The 18,670-nt window shown below is 37.0% G+C and overlaps 1 protein-coding gene across 3 annotated transcripts in view; it reads right to left on the bottom strand.

Annotated features, from left to right (window-relative positions):
• The window catches only part of HDAC9 (histone deacetylase 9), a 955,850-nt gene that overhangs the window by 760,099 nt on the left and 177,081 nt on the right, over window positions 1-18,670 (bottom strand). The window lies entirely within an intron of this gene.

The following is an 18,670-nucleotide window of genomic DNA, read 5'->3' as shown; positions in this document are numbered from 1 at the left end:
GGTTGGTATTTTGTATGTGGAAGCTTTTAGTTCATAAATAATAGCTGGCTTAAAATTAGCTGACTGATGATTACAGTTGGATACCATAGATCTTTCTAAAATATTTTATTTAACTGACAACAGGTTTAATTTCTAATAAATAAATTGACTCATCAAAATGATACATAGTTATGGAAAGAGGTCATTACGATACTCCACTATTTTTAACTCTTTGGAAAGGAAAAAAAGTATCCTAAGTGGGAAAATCTATTAAAGAAATTTAAAGTGCACATTTAAGCAAAAAAGAGCAAAGAAGACAAAAGTTAAGGTTCTCAGGTTAACGACCATTTAGTTATGTTAAACTTAATATGTGTTTAATTAGGCTATTAAATGTGTACTTTAATGTAACACAGGTGAAATGCAGAGTAGTTAATGTTTCCATGAGAATTTAATTTCTACACTTCCTTACTCTCCCATGTTGAAACAGGCAACCTTTGAGTTGGGTTAATATAGCCCTTTGCAGTTAATTGCTTTGTTTTGGTTTTATTTTAAAAAGAAAAGAATAAAGCAACTGACAGTATTTAGTATTATTCATGTTTAAATGGTCCTTGTTGGTTTTAAAAATAATACCTTAGTAAAAGGAATAGATTAGAGGATATGTTTATATCTTTGCTAGAGCCAACCTTCTTGACTTGACATAATTTTTTAGCCAGACTTTATTAATAAGCAGTGAACCACTATATTAAAATAAATCAAAAGAAATGATTATTTAAATGTATTTTAATTATAGAACAAGTAGCCACAATTCACACACGAAATCCTTAATGTCCTCGCTGACTTTAGCAATAAGAACAACAACAAAAACTAAGGCAGCATGCCTTTGACTTCACTGATTCTACTTCATAACTTATAAACACCATCAGAAAAAGGCAACAAAATTTACCTTCTTGGTGTTATTGAAAAGAGTATGCCCCAGAAACCCTATCTTAATCCTGTGCTTGTTTTCTTTACAAGCACCAACCTTTTAGTTGGTGCTCTCTGTTGCATCTTAAATACAGAGTGTAAACCTTATTTTGTAGTGGGAATGAAGGAGAGAATACTTCCCATTAGTCCCATACAGTTATAGCATGACGGTTTCTGGACTTGTGTGATTACCCTACAATATACTGCCCCAGTAGACTGGACTGTGACACATATCTTGGGATCCTTAAGAATCTATTCCCAAATAACTGGGAGAGAATGGTAGTGCTGGCATCAGAGGAGCCAACAGGGTTCCCATTAGAATACATTTTGTTAAATCAGAAAGAGCTCCAGAGTTGTCTAACATGTCCACTCCATGTTTTAGAACCCTAAAGTATCTGTCCTAAGACTGGTTCAGTGGATTTAACACACTGACCCTTACCTTCTCTGCACACAGCTGTTGATCTAGCTCTGGATGACTTCCCAAGCATAAGCCTAGCCACCCCAGAAAAGTCAATTTCCAGTAAGAGAGGACTATAATGTTCCAGATCAACATACTTTGTACAGCCATGCTCTTTGAGAATAAATGGCCTGGTAATTCATTACCTCCTAGTTACTCATTTACTACTATCCTTATGTAGTAGGCAGAGCTTTAAAAGCAAATCTAAATCCCAGATACACTACTTAGTAGCTTCATGACTTTGCATAAATAGTTAATTCTTATACACCTCAGTTTTCTTATCTCCAAAGTAGAGAAATTAGGAATTTCTCCTAAAACTGTCATGCTGACTAAATGAGATAATGTTTTTAAGTGTCTAAAAACAGTGCCTGGCAAAGAATAAGCACTCAGTAAATGTGAGCCTTCTCAACAGCAGTACTGTAAATACTAAGAAACATTATCAAAGAACACATCTGATTAGCAATGTTTTGACTAAGTTTAGAAGGCAAGCATTGGGAACCGATTAAAGGAACAGGTTGCTAGACTAGATGTGACTTACAATTATTAGAGTGATCATCATTCATTGTTCATTCAGATATTTATTAAGCATCTGAATGCTCACTAGATTCTATACAGGGGAAAAAAAGTTGACAATTCTCTAAAAGACTCACAATACTAGGGGAATATAAGACAAATATACACATCAGTATGATTGGGGAAAATTATAGCCAATGCCAACTGAAGTAAAAGTGCTTAAAGGTGGGGAACTCCTATCTGGTAAAAGGGATTATTACACTATGAAATATTTCTAAATAAAGTAACATTTTTTTTATTCTGGATATATTCTTTTGATAATACTAGGCTCTGAAGGAGATCTCAGGGGTAAATATCAAATTCCTTTATTCAATAATATTTACTGATAATTGATTATGTGCTAAATACCTCATTCCACTAAACCTCAAACAACATTCAGGGCTAAAAATGGCTTGTCTTCATATATCAATAAAATCTTATTTGTTTTAGGAAAAAATGCAACTGGGGTGCCGGGGTGGCTCAGTCAGTTAAGTGTCCGACTTTAGCTCAAGTCATGATCTCATAGTTCATGGGTTTGAACCCCACATCAGGCTTTGTACTGGTAGGACAAAGCCTGCTTCTGATTCCCTGCCTCCCTCTCTCTCCATCCCTTTCCCACTCTCATGTTCTTTCTCTCTCTCTCTCTCTCTCTCTCTCTCTCTCTCTCTCTCTCTCTCAAAAATAAACATTAAATTAAAAAATTCAATCATTCTATTTTGACAAATTTTTAATCCCTGCTTAAATATTTCCTGAGGAAAACTGCAGGATTCACCTGCAGAGAAGTCTACTGATTTATAAGACTATTTCTGTCACTTTTTAAATGGCTTTCAGGGGCACCTGGGTGGCTCAGTCGATTGAGCGTCTGACTTCGGCTCAGGTCATGATCTCATGGCTCGTGAGTTCGAGCCCCGCGTCGGGCTCTGCACTGACTGCTCAGAGCCTGGAGCCTGCTTCAGATTCTGTGTCTCCCTCTCTTTCTGCCCCTAACCCACTCACATTCTGTCTCTGTCTCTCTCAAAAATAAACATTAAAATTTTTTTTAATAAATAAATAAATTAAATAAATGGCTTTCCTTTTTATTTTCTTTCCTTTAAGAACCTGTAACATGTAAACTGGATCCAGGATCACAGAGACCTTGAATTAAACTGTTGGCCAAAGCAAATTATTTCTCTGAGCCAAGTTTCCTCCTTTGTAAAAATCCATAAAATAGAAATAAATTTCAGCATTTTGCTTGTACTCTGTGGTTTTTATTTCCTTGTGCCAACTTGTTTACAACTAAACCTCCTTTGCTAGATTGCTTCTTAGAAACAGCTACCACATCTTGTTCACTTTTACATGCCCAAAGTACTTAACATAGTGCTTGCTTCACACAGATAACAACTATAAATTACCTATGTCTAACACCTTTCCCCCTGCTTGGATGATAGCAAAAGCATCAAATCTACTCTTAACCAATAAACTAATATATTTTTATTTCATGTACTTTGCCAGGGAGACAATCTCCAAACCCAATGTTATATAAGGTTTAGCTAAAACTCATTAAGAGAATAATATTTTCATTCTTATTTATTTTTGACAGATAAAAATAGTATATCTTTAAGGCATAGAGCACGATGATTTGATATACATATAAGGGACCACCACAATGAAATTATTTAACCTATCACCTCCCATACTTAACACTTCTGTGTGTGTGTGGTGTATGTTACTATTGTTTACTACAGTCACCATGCCGTACATTAGATCTCAAGAACTCACTCCTCTCATTAGCTGACAGTTTGTACCCTCTGATCGATAAAAGATCATCTAAATGTGCAATAAGTCATACTTGAAATCAGTGCTACGCGATAATCCCCTGAAGATTCTGATGCAGTATGTCTGAGATGGAGTCTGAGAGTCTACATTTCTAACAAGCCCCCAGGTGATGCTGAAGCTGCTGGTCAGCAAACCTCACTCTGTTGGTCGGCTCTAAATCACTCTTAAAGTTTGTGCCTGGTGTTCATTTTTTGTTCTCTATAGAAGTGTTTTCCTGGACGATGCTTAAGCATTAAACTACTAGCCAAAAGCATTTTAGAAACATACTTTTAAAAGTCCTAAGACGAGCTTTGTCCTATATACTTGGGTGCTTTTGAGTACTCTCATTATTTATTACATTTTGTGGGGCTTGTCTCACAGGACGTATCACAAAGATTTCTCTCGAGACTTGGTATTAGAAAGAGTGGTGCTCCTTCTGCACAGCTGGCTTGTTCTTCTAGGACACACAGTATCAATCTTTTAAACTGTTGGTCTTTCCCTTCTTTCTGTGGCTGCTTGAAAACCTACAGACAGCTGTGTCGGCCCTTTCCCTACAGAAAATGAGCAGTACCTCAGCACCTGAATTATATGTACAACTTCATCTTAAATCATTAAATAATTCATCTACCTTTTCCTTCCCTTATTTTTTGCTGGCTTTTATTTTACTACATTTTGGATTTTGCAGTATTATATTTATATATTATAAACAGACTTAAAATCCTGTTTGAAATGGATTGGAATGGAAATTGAAAGAAAAACTGACAGATTTTAAGAAGAAAACACATGTATCACGGTTCTCAAACATTCCATCATCTTTTATAAAAACTACAATGCAGCTTGCTAAAATTTTTATTAACTGACTTAAAGTTATTTTTTTATAGTTTTTTTAAGTTATTTATTTTGGGGGAGAGAGACAGAGAGAGAGAGAACTCAGAGGAGGGGCAGAGAGGGAGAGAGAGAGAGAATCCCAAGCAGGCTCTATGCTGTCAGCACTGAGTCTGTCAGCATACAGCCTGAACCCAGAAACCATGAGATCATGACCTGAGCCAAAATCAAGAGTCAGATGCCTAACCGACTAAGCCACCCAGGCACCCCTGACTTAAATTTATTTTTAAGAAAATTAGGGTTCCAAAAGCCTTTGCTATCATTTCCATTACTGATGACAGTGGACTGTCTCAGAGCAGTAAGACAGAACCCAAATTGGAAGGTAGGAATGGCTGGCCATTGGCTGCCTGATTTGTTTCCAGCTCTCTCATGATATGCTGTGGATCTCATCACTCAGTCTGGGGGTTCAGAGCTCTTTCAATTCTTTCACCAACTTCCCTGAAATCCAATTACCACTATGAACTCCTACAGAATTTATTTTCTCTACTATTTTTTGCTCTCTCCCAAATGCTATATATACAGTGTTGTTATAACATTCATATTTTTATATTTTTGTGTCCCTCACTTTACCTAGCACCCACCTTTCCATGCAGTCAGCATCAATATTACTTTCTGCTTATTAAGTAACAACATTACTATTGTAGGAACCCTACAATAGGGGGCACTGCATAATAATCTTGGACACTCAATATAGAGGTAAGAAATTAAAAACTAACCATCTGGGACAAACAAAATTATCTCTTCAAGTTATTAAGAAAAGCCCTAGGTCTGCTAGGATGGCAAGGTTACTGAAGAGCACCTATAACTATGAAGTCACCTTGGCAATTAAGATGTTTTAAATAATGCTTTCAAAGTCCTCTTAATCATTTCACTCCATTGTAGAAACTCATCAATGTCTCATCAAAGCTGTCTATAAAGCTGCTTGAATTTTAAGGCTATCAAAGGTATGGTCACAACCTATTTTTCCAAGTTGAATGATTTCCCATTTTTCTTTTATATATTTAATTCTCCAGGCAAATCAATCCATTTACTTGTCTCAAATGGCTCTTCTATCATCCCCTTGCCTTGCTTAATATCATGAATCCTGCCTGAAGTACTATTCATGTCTGTCACACAACTAAATCCTATCCATCCTCCAGAAACCAATGAAAATGTTCCTCCTTCATGATGGTGTCTTTCCCTATTTTCCAATTTGAAAGGAATCTCAGTCTGCCACATTTATGTATCACCTATCATTTGTCTCCTGTCTCCTTACAAAATACTGCTTTTGACTACATTTTGGGTTTGTTGTTGTTGTTGTTTTTTCTTGTTTTTTTGGTTGTTTGTTTTGTTTTTGCATATGATATCTGCCAACTGGTTAGCCCTCTGAAGAAAGTTATGGCTACTTTTTGTTAATATTCAGAAAACACTTACCTTACTCCCTTCAATCTAGTCTTTAAAAGTCTACTGAAGGAAACCATCAACAAAATCCTGCGAGGGGCGCCTAGGTGGCTCAGTTGGTTAAGTGTCTGACTTTGGCTTAGGTCATGATCAAACAGTTAGTGGGTTTGAGCCCCGCGTGTGGCTCTGTGCTAACAGCTTGGAGCCTGGAGGCCGCTTCAGACTCTGTGTCTTCCTCGCTCCCTGCCCCTCCCCGGCTCATGCTCCGTCTTTGCCTCTCAAAAATGAATAAACGCTAAAAAAAAATTTAAAGAAAATCCTTGTCGACATGCATCAGCAGGTCATTACAAAGCAAAGAAAGTGTTATTTGTTTACCTGTTTTTCCTATGAAACAAGCCTCTTTTAATCACACCTCCCATTTATGTGTGTGTATGAAGTATACATTCATAATTTTGCAAAACACAATAAATATATAAAATGTTTAGTTTGCATATTCCAGTTTTGATTAATCATGGAATAGTTTTCCTTCACAGAGATTGATAAGGGCTACTACTCATAAAATGCAACTCTACATAATAGTACTCTCCTTGGAGAGTGTTATGCTAAGTGAAATAAGCCATACAGAGAAAGACACATACCATACGTTTTCACTCTTATATGGATCCTGAGAAACCAGAAACCCATGGGAGAGGGGAAGGGAAAAAAAAAAGAGGTTAGAGTGGGAGAGAGCCAAAGCATAAGAAACTCTAAAAACTGAGAACAAACTGAGGGTTGATGGGGGGTGGGAGGGAGGGGAGGGTGGGTGATGGGTATTGAGGAGGGCACTTTTGGGATGAGCACTGGGTGTGTATGGAAACCAATTTGACAATAAATTTCATATATTGAAAAATAATAAATAAAACAATAAATATGGATTTTCTCATAAAAAAAATAGTACTCTCCTTGGTACTTCAACACTTAACAAAGCACCTAAACTTCATAACAAAGTAGAGAGTGCTCTGAATTATAGGAGTCAAATTATTTCAAATGTATGATTAAATATGCTATAAAATTATTCTTCTGAACACTTATTTTATTTGTTAAAGACCATATGTTCTTCCTCAAAATAACTTGCTATTTTTGAACTATTACTCAGCCACACACTTCCTACAAGCAGCAAAGGTTACTTCAGCAAAACCTTGATTTTACAATATTTGAAAGACTTTCTTCTGCTACTCTATGCCAGCTGAAAATTCATGAGTCATAGGTGAATGGCAGGGGCAGTCCTGGAGGTAACTGTTCCTTAATGCAACTGGCCTGAAATAAAATTTATTTAGCAATTATTATTTTATAAACTCTTTCATACACACGATTGTTTTTTTTTTTTTTTTTTTTTTGCTTTAAAGCAATGATGAAAACAAGTATCAGTATTACTTCCACTTTTCAGAGGATGCAATCAGGTCTTAGAGGAGTTAGGTGAACAGCCCAAGGACACAAAGCTAACTAATGGCAATACCCAGATACCTAACTCTTTTTTTTTTACATGAAATTTAAACAACATGTTGTTTCCATACAACAGCCAGTGCTCATCCCAACAGATGCCCTCCTCAGTGCCCATCACCCACTTTCCCCTCCCTCTCACCCCCCATCAACCCTCAGTTTATTTCAGTTTTTAAGAGTCTCTTATGGTTTGGCTCCCTCCCTCTCTAACTTTTTCCAGATACCTAATTCTTTACACTATCATATTTAGTTTAAGATTTGAAGCATTTTTAGTCGTCTTTCGTTTCAGTTTGAACTGTCTTTAGACGGCTACTTCTTTAAATACAGCTGCTTCCAAATTGGCCAGTGAATTTGATATTGTCTTTTTTCTCATGATGTTTTGGGTCATTCCTTTTTCATTTGATCCACTAACTTTGTGTTAAGTTGGAAACTTTTGAAGTACATCAAAAGTCAGAAAATTTGGGGGGCGCCTGGGTGGTTCAGTCAGTTAAGCATCTGACTTCAGCTCAGGTCATGATCTCACAATTCGTGAATTCCCCCTGCATTGAGCTCTGTACTGAGAGTTCGGAGCCTGGAGCCTGCTTCGCATTCTGTGTCTCCCTCTCTCTACTCCTCCCCTGCTTACACTCTGTCTCTCTCTCTCCCTCAAAAATAAATAAAATCATTAAAAAAAAATTCAGAAAAGTTTAAGTCAAGGTAGCATGTTTAAACATTGGCAGAGACAGGGCTGTATATTTCTAAACCTTGTTTCCTTTTCCTCCAGGGCTTAAGGCTAGATAACACTTTCTAGGCTCCCTTAAATTAAGTGGAACCATGTGACTACCTATAACCAAGGAAAGGCAGTCAGAAGTGATGGCTAACACTTCCAGGTCTGAACCAAAATAATACTCTTCAATGCAATCTTTCACACTCTCCTCTCTTGTTTATAGGCCAGATACAGAGGATCCAATGACAGTGAAGCCAGTCAATGGAAAGGGCTGGAACTCCTAAATAACTGGAAAGAGCAAAGGCTCCCAACACTTGCCCCACTACCACCAACACTAACCTCGCTCTGGATAGTGACATGGTGATAAACAATCCTTGACTGTACTAAAGCCATCAAGATTTTGGTCTTGTTAGTTATATTCACCTACCCCAATTTAAACATCAATGAATAACTTAATTTCTCTTTCAATAAACATTCTATAAACAGAAGTATATGATTTCAAGTATAGATTCCTCAACCATTATTACCTTTCATAATCAATTCAATGCTTTTATGAGTGTGCTTTGGTGTTAAGTAGGCTTGAAACAAAGAAACAGGTTCAGAGTGTGAAGTAGTGGATTATACACAGCTCCTTCAAAACATGACAATAGTATTCTTATGTTTAGTATTTTAGTATTTTTAAAGATACCATATGTTTTCACTCTTATGTGGATCCTGAGAAACTTAACAGACACCCATGGGGGAGGGGAAGGGAAAAAAAAAAAGAGGTTAGAGTGGGAGAGAGACACAACATAATAGACTCTTAAAAACTGAGAACAAACTGAGGGCAGATGGGGGGTGGGAGGGAGGGGAGGGTGGGTGATGGGTATTGAGGAGAGCACCTTTTGGGATGAGCACTGGGTGTTGTATGGAAACCAATTTGACAATAAACTTCATATATTGCAAAAAAATAAAGTCATTCCTGACTATGTTTCATGTACTTTAGGATGTACAGAACATACATACATGATAGATACATGGATATATCCTATATATAGGATAGAATAGGTTCATTATGTAGAATGTATAATTGGATTATTCTTGTACAGTTATAAAAGTATTAAAAGCCTAATATTTATATAGATAGTGCTCACATTTTAATGACACAGCAAATACTATTTGTCACTCATGAAGAGAGGAGAATGGGGACATACTCCCCAGCTTTCTGATAGATGACCTATGGTTCTCCAGACCATTCCTGGAATTAGTTGGCTGCACTAACTCGAGCCACTCCTCTGGATCTGAATTATCACTGCAACTGGTTGTAGTTACATTAAAATAATTTACAACCTCTCATCTTAGTTTTCTCCCCACATAGGGGATATAACCTATATATAACCTTTTAAAAAAAAGTTAACAGGTATTAAAAAGAAATGTTAAGGCACTAGGTATCTAGATGCCTAATAACTTAACTGGTGTTTTCTCCCAGAAAAGAGAAACATCATTCACTGATAACGAAGAGTTAATTTGGGGTAGGTGGGTAGATGGCTGTAGGCAGCAGTAAACCCTGAAAGGTTTGCCAACTTGCAGTTTATTAAATTTTCTTGTTTTTTTTTAAATTTGTTTAATGTTTATCAATTTTTGAGAGAGATAGAAATGAGTAGGGGATGAGTAAAGAGAGTGGGAGGCAAAGATTCTGTGTCATCAGCTCAGAGCCCAATGTGGGGCTTGAACTCATGAAACACAAGATCATGACCTGAGTCAAAAATGGATGCTAAACCAACTGAGCCACCCAGGTGACCCTAGATTTTCTTTTAGAAAAGGGTTAGTCCTTTTCTTTTTCAAAAGTTTGTTTGTTTTTTGTTTATATAATCTCTATATCCAACATGGGGCTCAAACTCATGATCCCAAGATCAAGAGTTGTGTGCTTCCCTGACTGAGACAGCTAGGTGCTCCTACTTTTTAAAAAAAATTTTAATGTTTATTTATTTTGGGGAGACAGAGAGACAGAGTAGGGGAGGGGCAAAGAGAGAGGGAGATACAGAATCCAAAGCAGCCTCCAGGTTCTGAGCTGTCAGCACAGAGCCCAACAGAGGGCTTGAACGCACAAAGCGCAGAATCATGACCTGGGCTAATGTCAGACGCTCAACTGACTGAGCCACCCAGGGGTCTCCATCAACAGTGTATAAGGGTTCCTTTTTTCCACATCCTCGCCAACACTATTGTTTCTTGTTTGTTTTTTTTTTTTTTTATTTTAGCCATTCCAACAGGTGTGAGGTGATATTTCTTGTAGTTTTGATTTGCATTTCCCTGATGATGAGTGATATTGAGCATATTTTCATGTGCCTGTTGGCCATCTGTATGTCTTTTTGGATAAATGCCCGTTCATGTATTCACCCATTTTTAATTGGATTATTTGTTTGCTGGGTTTTGAGTTGGATAAGTTCTTTATTTTAAATACTAACCCTTTATTCGATACATCATTGGTAAATATCTTCTCCTATTCAGTAGGTTATCTTTTAGTCTTGTTGATTGTTTGCCATGCAGTAGCTATTTATTTGGATGTAGGCCCAATAGTTTATTTTTGCTTTGTTTCCCTTGCCTCAGGAGACATATCTAGAAAGATGTTGCTCTGGCTGATGTCAGAGAAATTATTGCCTGTGTGCTCTTCTAGGATTTTTATGGTTTCATGTCTCACATTTAAGATCTTAATCCATTCTGAGTTCAGTTTTGTGCGTGGTGTAAGAACGTGTTCCAGTTTCATTCTTTTGCATGTAGCTGTCCAATTTTCCGAGCACCATTTGTTAAAGAAACTGTATTTTTCCCAATGCATATTCTTTCCTCCTTTGTCAAAGACTGATCATATAATTGTGGGTTCATTAATTTTTGCATGTTTTAAAAAATGCATCCTGAAAGAGGGAAATATGAAGAATATGAAATACTAAAAACACAAATGATTTTTCTAGGAGTTTTGTGATAACAGATATAACAGCTTTTTACCCAATTGAATCTCTAAGATTCCAGCTGCAAGAAGTCTGAGTCTTAAAGTCAAAACTAGAAATGTAGGTGATATTGGATAGCATAGTAATTGAGTTAATTACAAAGCAAAAAAAAGTCATTTCTATATTCAGTTGCTGCAGAATAACTGCCTTTCGATGTTTGTTTGAATACTCTAAATGATTCTAGACAAATGTTGACTGAATGAATAAGTTAATTATTGAATGAATTAATCTAGCTCTTTGAATCACATCATTTAACACAATGACTGGCACAAACTGGGACCCAACAAATGTTCAGTGAGATTGATTTTCCTTTCCACAGCCTGGTAAGAAGAAGTCTTCAGAACCAATTCTTATAGAGTTCTCTTGAATCTCATATTTCACACCCATTCATCTCATGTAGTGCATGAGAGAAACTCACCTTCATTAGAAATAATCAGCTTATAAAACAATTATCAAATGAGAGTAGAGTAGCATGCCTCAAACCACTGAAATCCTCCATTTTCAAGCACCCATCAAATTATCCCTTAGTGTTTACAAGCATTCATTTGGTACTTACCAAGGTAAAGAAATGAGCTAAGCATGAAAGAATGTGACAGAAAATGTTTTGGAAGGTGCTGCTCAAAAACTGCAAACAAAATTAACCAAGTTTCACGTCAATATACCATATCCAGTGAATGCAAGGCTTCCCTCCTCTTTAATGTACAGCTACTTTGCAAAAAACTTTTCTCTAAAACTTTTTAATGTTTTAAGAGCACAAAACTAGTTAAAACAGACTCTGTCTATTCATAACACGAATATTAATGGCCTGGTGTTTATATGTTTCTCCATTACTAGAACATGTAAGAAAAGTTAAATTCTTTTCACTTCAGCAACTTTAGAACCTATTTGTGATTTTAAAAAAATTAAAAACATCAAATAGCAAATTCAATTAGTAAATTTGCAATTGCCTTTTTAATCTTCCATATTTTAAAAATTTAATTATCCCAGACAAAACTTTATTAGCTAAGTTATACATAATACATTTTTATGAATCTAAATAAATTAAGCATTGTAAAGGCCTTAAAATAAGCACTGCATACAATTTCCTGTTTTTTCAAAGGTCTGGAAAGAAAGACTATTCAAATTCCCTATCTTCAAAATTTCCAAAAAAATTAAATTTTCAAAACTTTCTTAGTTTGCGTAGAAATCAACTAACCTATAAGAAGTACATGAACAAACCCTTTACTGGAGAGTTTTTCAAAGTACTTGCATTTTAAAACGTTAGGTTTATTATTAGTGGTTTAGAAAAAAGAATCTTCAGATCAGTCTCAACTTCTTCACTATCTTGCTTATTTTTTTTTTTTAATGATAGGGATTGTCCTGCAAATCTATGGTGGAGAAAATGAAACAATGTTTTGCAAAGAAAAGTATCACTCACATGAATTAACTATATAATTATGTTATAAAATGGGAGATAGCAAGATTTCTAATGAAAGTGAAAGTCTAAAGAACATGGTACTGCCCCCATTTCTTTCAGCCCTTTTGCAAGAAAATCTTCCAAACATTGGTCTCTGCTCATGATTCCCAATTCTTCTTGTCCCATCTTCCCTTACCCATTCCAGTCTGACTTACAAGCTAATCATTCCACTTAAGCTGACCACAACCTGCTAGATCAATAGTCAATTCGGTAGTACCATTCTCATGAGCAACTCTCCCCTCCTTGGTTTAATTTTTTTAACTTGGCTTTCAAATCACTACACACTCATGATTTTCTTCCTGCTTTGGTTCCTCCTTTCCTGGTTCCTTCTGTATCCCTCAGCATTTGAGGAGGGTATGTCCCAGTGCTCAAGACTTGGCCTCTTCTCATTATCTGTTTACCTTTAATCTCTCAGTGACTCTCCCTGCTCTCGTGGCATCAAATACCATCTCTCTACTAATGGCTTCTAAAATTTTTATCTCTACTCCAGGCCACTTTTAAGAACTCCAGATACATACATCTAACTACTAGACATTTTCATTTGGGTGAACAGATTATCTCAAACTCCATCTGCCCAAATTGTATTCCTCATCTCAGCTGATGGCAATTTTATCCTTCTGGTCCCTAAAGCCAGAACCAAAGGAACAACACTTGACTTCACTTTTCTATTACACCCCAAATCCAGGTTGTTCACAAGTCCTGTTGGATCTGGCTTCAAAATATTCCTGGAATCCAACCCCTTCTAAGTACTTCCACAATTGCCAACCTTGTCTGAGCCATCATCTTCTTTTACCTCTTTTTTGTAACGTTTTAATTTGAATACATACATACATACATAAATGTTTTAGACTGAATATAGCTGCCAGAAAATGTTATAATAGTTTCAGGTGTACAATACAGTGATTCAAGATCTCTGTATGTTATGCTATGCTTGCAAGTGTAGCTACTGTCTGTCACCATACAACACTATTACAGTACCAGTGAGTATATTCCCTATGTGGTAGCTTTCATCCCTATGACTTATTCATTCCACAACTGGATCAGTCTTCTTCCTTCCACCCTTATCTCACACTCTTCCAGTCTAGTGTTCCAATCTAGTCCATGGAGCAATTCATTCTTGAGTTTAAAATCGTGGAATGGTCCTCAACTTCATTCAGAATAAAAACCATAGTCCCTACAATGGCTTAAAAGGGACTCAGCTCTCCATTACTTCAATGACTTTCTTCCCTACCAACCTGGTTCACTTGCTATGCTCCTGCCTACAACAGGTTCTTGGTCTTCCTCAAAAGGCCAAGCACATCTACAAAAGCAGAAAGCAGATTCATAGTTGTCAGGGTCTGGTGGGGAAAGGAAAATTGTGGAAGAATAACTGCTTAATGGTATAGGGTCCCCTTTTGGGATGATGAAAATGTTTTAGAACTAGATAGTTGTTATGGTTGCACAACATTGTGAATGCACTGTCACTGAACTATATAGTTTAAAATGGTTAAAACGGTAAATTTTATGTGTATTGTACCAGTTAAGAAAATTGCCAAGTACGCTTCCAATCTTTGCTGTAGCTGTTTGCTCTGTCCAGAGAGTGCTATTGTCCCAAATATCCACTTGCCTAACTCCCTTCCACCTGTGTCTTTGTTTAATATCACATTCCCAATGAGGCCAACTCTATTTAATACTGCAAACTACTCCTTACTCTGCACCTCCCTTACCATGCTCAACCCTTTTTTTTTTTTCCACAACACTTATTTTCTAGCATAGTAGATAACATACTTACTCAATATATACACATCTTATTGTCTCCTTTGTTAGGATAAGAGCTCTAAGAGGCAGGGGTCTTTGTGTATTATTTTTAGGAAGAAAAAAACAATGATACGTATTTAGCCTGATTTATTAAAAATATATACATTAGGCCTACTAGAAGCAAGGCAATTTTCTAGATGTTAGAAATTCAATGGCAAACAAACAGGCACAATACTCCCTTTTCTCAAGTATAGCAGGGGAATTACGGTGGCAGAATACCCTTCTGAGAAATTAAGTTAGTCTTGGTTTTCACAAATTTAGCTTCACCTAGGAGGAAAAAAGGATTTTTTTTTTCATCTCTGCAACCCTCAGAAGTTAACCTTAAAAGCCACCTCAGTATTCTGAAAGTTGGCCTTTTTGAGTGATGGGTCTAAAAAGAAGTTTCAGCTGGATGAGGGCCCAGAAGGCAAATCCTAACTGGGCCTCTGCACTGGAAGGCCAAAGCCCGTGAGGCTCTTGAACCAGATTTTTTTGGAGGAGCAGCTGAGATCTCAGGGTTAGAAGTGGCCCCTTCCCTTGGGAGGTTCTAATAGTTTCCAGACACTCTGAAAAGATAGGGATTACAATTTTACAGGGTGTCTGATACATGAGCCCACTTGACAGTACGACTTCTAAGGAGAAAGTACCACAAGGCAATGCCTGCTGGCGGCCAAGAGGGACAAAGAATTAGTACTAAGCACCAAAGTTTTGAAAGTTGAAGCGAAATTTTCCTAGCTGTCCCTGAGTGAAACCAGCTGCCAGTGGAGCTACCCAAACTGAACTGACACCACATGACTAAGTAAGAGCCCAGGAGAAGTGACCAACATGGACTGAGGACTGAGTCTCATCCGGTCTCCATTTCCTGGAAGCAAATAAGCCTTCGGATGCTTAAATACCTGTATGAAGAAGGAGGCATCTCCAAGATTGAAGGATATTTGCTTTCTGGTCAGCCTTGGTTACAAAAGAAAGACTGAAGACAGAGCTCTTTCAACAACTTACTAAGCAATAAGAAGGCAAGGATATTACACCATTTGTCTGTAAGTGCTGTTGTAACTAATGCACATAGTAACTTGTGAAAAAAATGAATGAACAGTGACTTAAAATAAGATGAATGGAAATCTGTTTGTATTTCGCAGTATTTAATATTTTTCTAGGAAAATACCACTTAGTTTCAGTTGCCAGTATGTATGGTGGTGGGGTTTTGTTTTTGTTTTTGGTTCTGGAAGTTTTTTTTTTTTTTTTTTTTTTTTTTTTTTTTTTCCAGTTACTAGCACTGCAGTTTCTGTTGCATAAAAGGAAATCCAGCTCCACTTCTCTAGCAACCCTTCCCCCACCCCCACCCCCACCGCCCTCACAGTATGCATTTTTTTTTTCTTTCACCCTTGCTTAGCAGTTCACTTGCTCCTATTTGGGAAGTTACTTATCTTATATTAAAACTTACTTTTAACCTCTTGCATCAAAAAAGAAGAAGCCATACTGTCATGCTGGGTTATTCAACAACAATCTATTCCCCTCCACGGGATAAACTCAGCCTTCACCCCCATAGTTTATCTTCTCTGGGAGCTGGATTACTGCCTCATAAAACAGCACAACAGTACTATTATCACATAATCATTATCATTACCTCACTTGCAGCCATACAGATCCTTCTAATCCTGAACATCCTGCCTCTCTAATCTTGCTATATCTATCCTCTCCTGCTGTGAAACTGGTGGTGTGTTCCATTTTCACAGAAGCTTAATGTAATCACAAATGAAAAAATAAAATATATTTTTTAACTAGGCTGCGTTTTATTGATACCATTGTGTTATATAGCAATTTAAAATAGCTCCATATTTCATCCAAGTAAACAAAACAAATGTGTGGGTGGCAGGGAAATTTGATCTTCAGCCTAGGTCCATGTTTTCTCCTCCAATCTTCTCTTTCTGGCTTTTGTCGTGTTATTTAGGGCAGATTCAATATGACACTTCTGTGTGGGGACTACTCAGTCAGCAAATGAATTGCCTCCACCTTGAGTGGAGTTTGGAAGAAGCACTGCCATTCTACCTAGATTTATCCAGAGGCTACAAGTCATCACTGTTTAGTTGGGCCTTTTCCGTGCCCAACTAAAGTTACAAGGGATACCCAAAGTGGGTTCCTTCCCTGATCATTTTGACAAAAAAATGAATCATTCTAACTCTGTGAGGATGACATATCCATGCCCTCCGAAGCCTAAAAGAAACAGGCACTGAACTTTAGTCCTCACAACCAGGGAAAACAAAGTTAAGAAAAACTTTATAGCACCAATAGTAAAATCAGATCATCAAAGGGTTCACATTTATTTCTTTATGTACATAGAATGTTTTTATGTATGTTTTCCTACCTAGTGTTTGTTTTTGACACTGATAACACAGAAAATTAAGAAAACAGATATATGTATCTATATATCTATATATCTATAGATCTATAGATATATAGATATATAGATACATATATCTATGGGTCTCCTGACATGGGAGATCATGACCTGAGCCATCATCAAGAGCCAGACACTCAACTGATTGAGCCACCAAGGCAACCCAAGGTCTTCTTTACCAATTGGCAGGATGCCTGGGTGGCTCAGTTGGTTCAGCATCCCACTCTTGGTTTTGGCTCAGGTCATGATCTCATGGTTTCCTGAGTTCGAGCCCCACATCCGGCACTGTGCTGACAGCATGGAACCTGCTCGGGATTCTTTCTCTCTCCCTCTCTCTCTGCCCATCCCCTGCTCACATTGTCTCGGTCTCTCTCATAAACAAACAAACAAACAAACAAACTTTATTAAAACCTGGCATTATATAAGAGAAGCAATCCAATCTCCTGACAGACGCATACTCTGTCTTACCCTCCTCCATATTATAGCACCTCTTTATGGCATATATTTATAAAAGCTACTGGATTTTAAGAAGCAAGTTCTACTCTTCTATCAGGTGTGACATGTGCAACCAGCAACAGCATCCAGTCAGATGTATAACCACTATGGTACTCATGCAATTCAATGTCAGGGAACTCCAAGAGTTGGCATGTAGCCATGAATGAGCCAAGGGACCATAAAACTTCTAGAAAATTATACCAAAATGGTGTTGACTTGGCCTTTTAATCGAATGATAATATTGCCTTTAAAATCATTAATAAAATAGAAAACAATTTTTCTTTATTCTTTTGTCTTACTGTGTAACTGAGTCATACCTATAGTAGAAACTACAAAGAAGCAGCAATGTGAGAAGGTCACAGTTTACTTCATAGAAACAGCTATAAACAATACCTGAACCAGCTAAGGGTCAGAGAGAACACAATACAGAAAAAAAAAAAAGAGCTCTAAGCAATGAAAGGAGAAGATACCTTTTCTCTGTTTAATACCAGGGAAGGCTATATAAACCCATCTATGGCAATAACAAGGGATTCCCCGGAAGGAATCCCCAAAGAGAACATTAGTAGCTCACATTTTCATTTGAGAAGCAACGTGATCTCTCTGAATTTTCAGAATACTCTTAGTTTTGTAGAGTAGCAATTAACAAACTAAATAGCTAAAGAAACATAATTGCTAAACAGTACAGCTCCAGCAGAAAGTATTTGTATATCTAGAGGAAGAGGGAAAAAGAAACATGAAAAGGTCCTGAAGTAGGTCTGTGTTTACTGTATGTAAGGGCCAACAAGGAGGCCAGTGTAGGGTAAAATGAGCAGTGGACAGGGTTAGGAGATGAAATCAGAAAGAGGGTGGAGAGATGGAGTGCGTATCATTTACAGCACTATAGAAAACGAGGAAGATTCTAGATTTTGTTTTGATAACATGAAAAGCCATTGGATAGTTATGAGCACAGAAATAACATGAGAGGACTTTTAGCAAGATCAATCTGGTTATTGTGTGAGAAATTAACCATATGGGGCAAAGGTAGAAGCAGAAATTTAATGCAAGAGTCCAGGCAATATTTCTTCCTCAGAGAAATTCTCCCACCAGCTGTTCAGAGAATGAAATAAAATATTCTTCATATTTTTACAGTAAAAATAGCAACTTGAATAATGTACATTATACATTACAAATAACTGCAATCTTTTAATAAGTTTCAATACAAAGAAGGGCCTTTTTCAGTAGCGGAACATGCAGCACACCCAGCACAACAGAAGATAATACCCAAATTACAAGCGAAATCCAAGATTCTAACCTAGCCACTTTCAGTTAAGGCTTCCATCGATACCCAAGTAGGAAGCTCAGTGAGGAGTACCATGGTAGTTTTGACTGTATA

Source organism: Panthera tigris, chromosome A2 (assembly GCF_018350195.1).
Source record: "Panthera tigris isolate Pti1 chromosome A2, P.tigris_Pti1_mat1.1, whole genome shotgun sequence".
In the NCBI taxonomy this organism is placed as follows: domain Eukaryota; kingdom Metazoa; phylum Chordata; class Mammalia; order Carnivora; family Felidae; genus Panthera; species Panthera tigris.
This window is presented reverse-complemented; position numbering and strand designations above follow the sequence as displayed.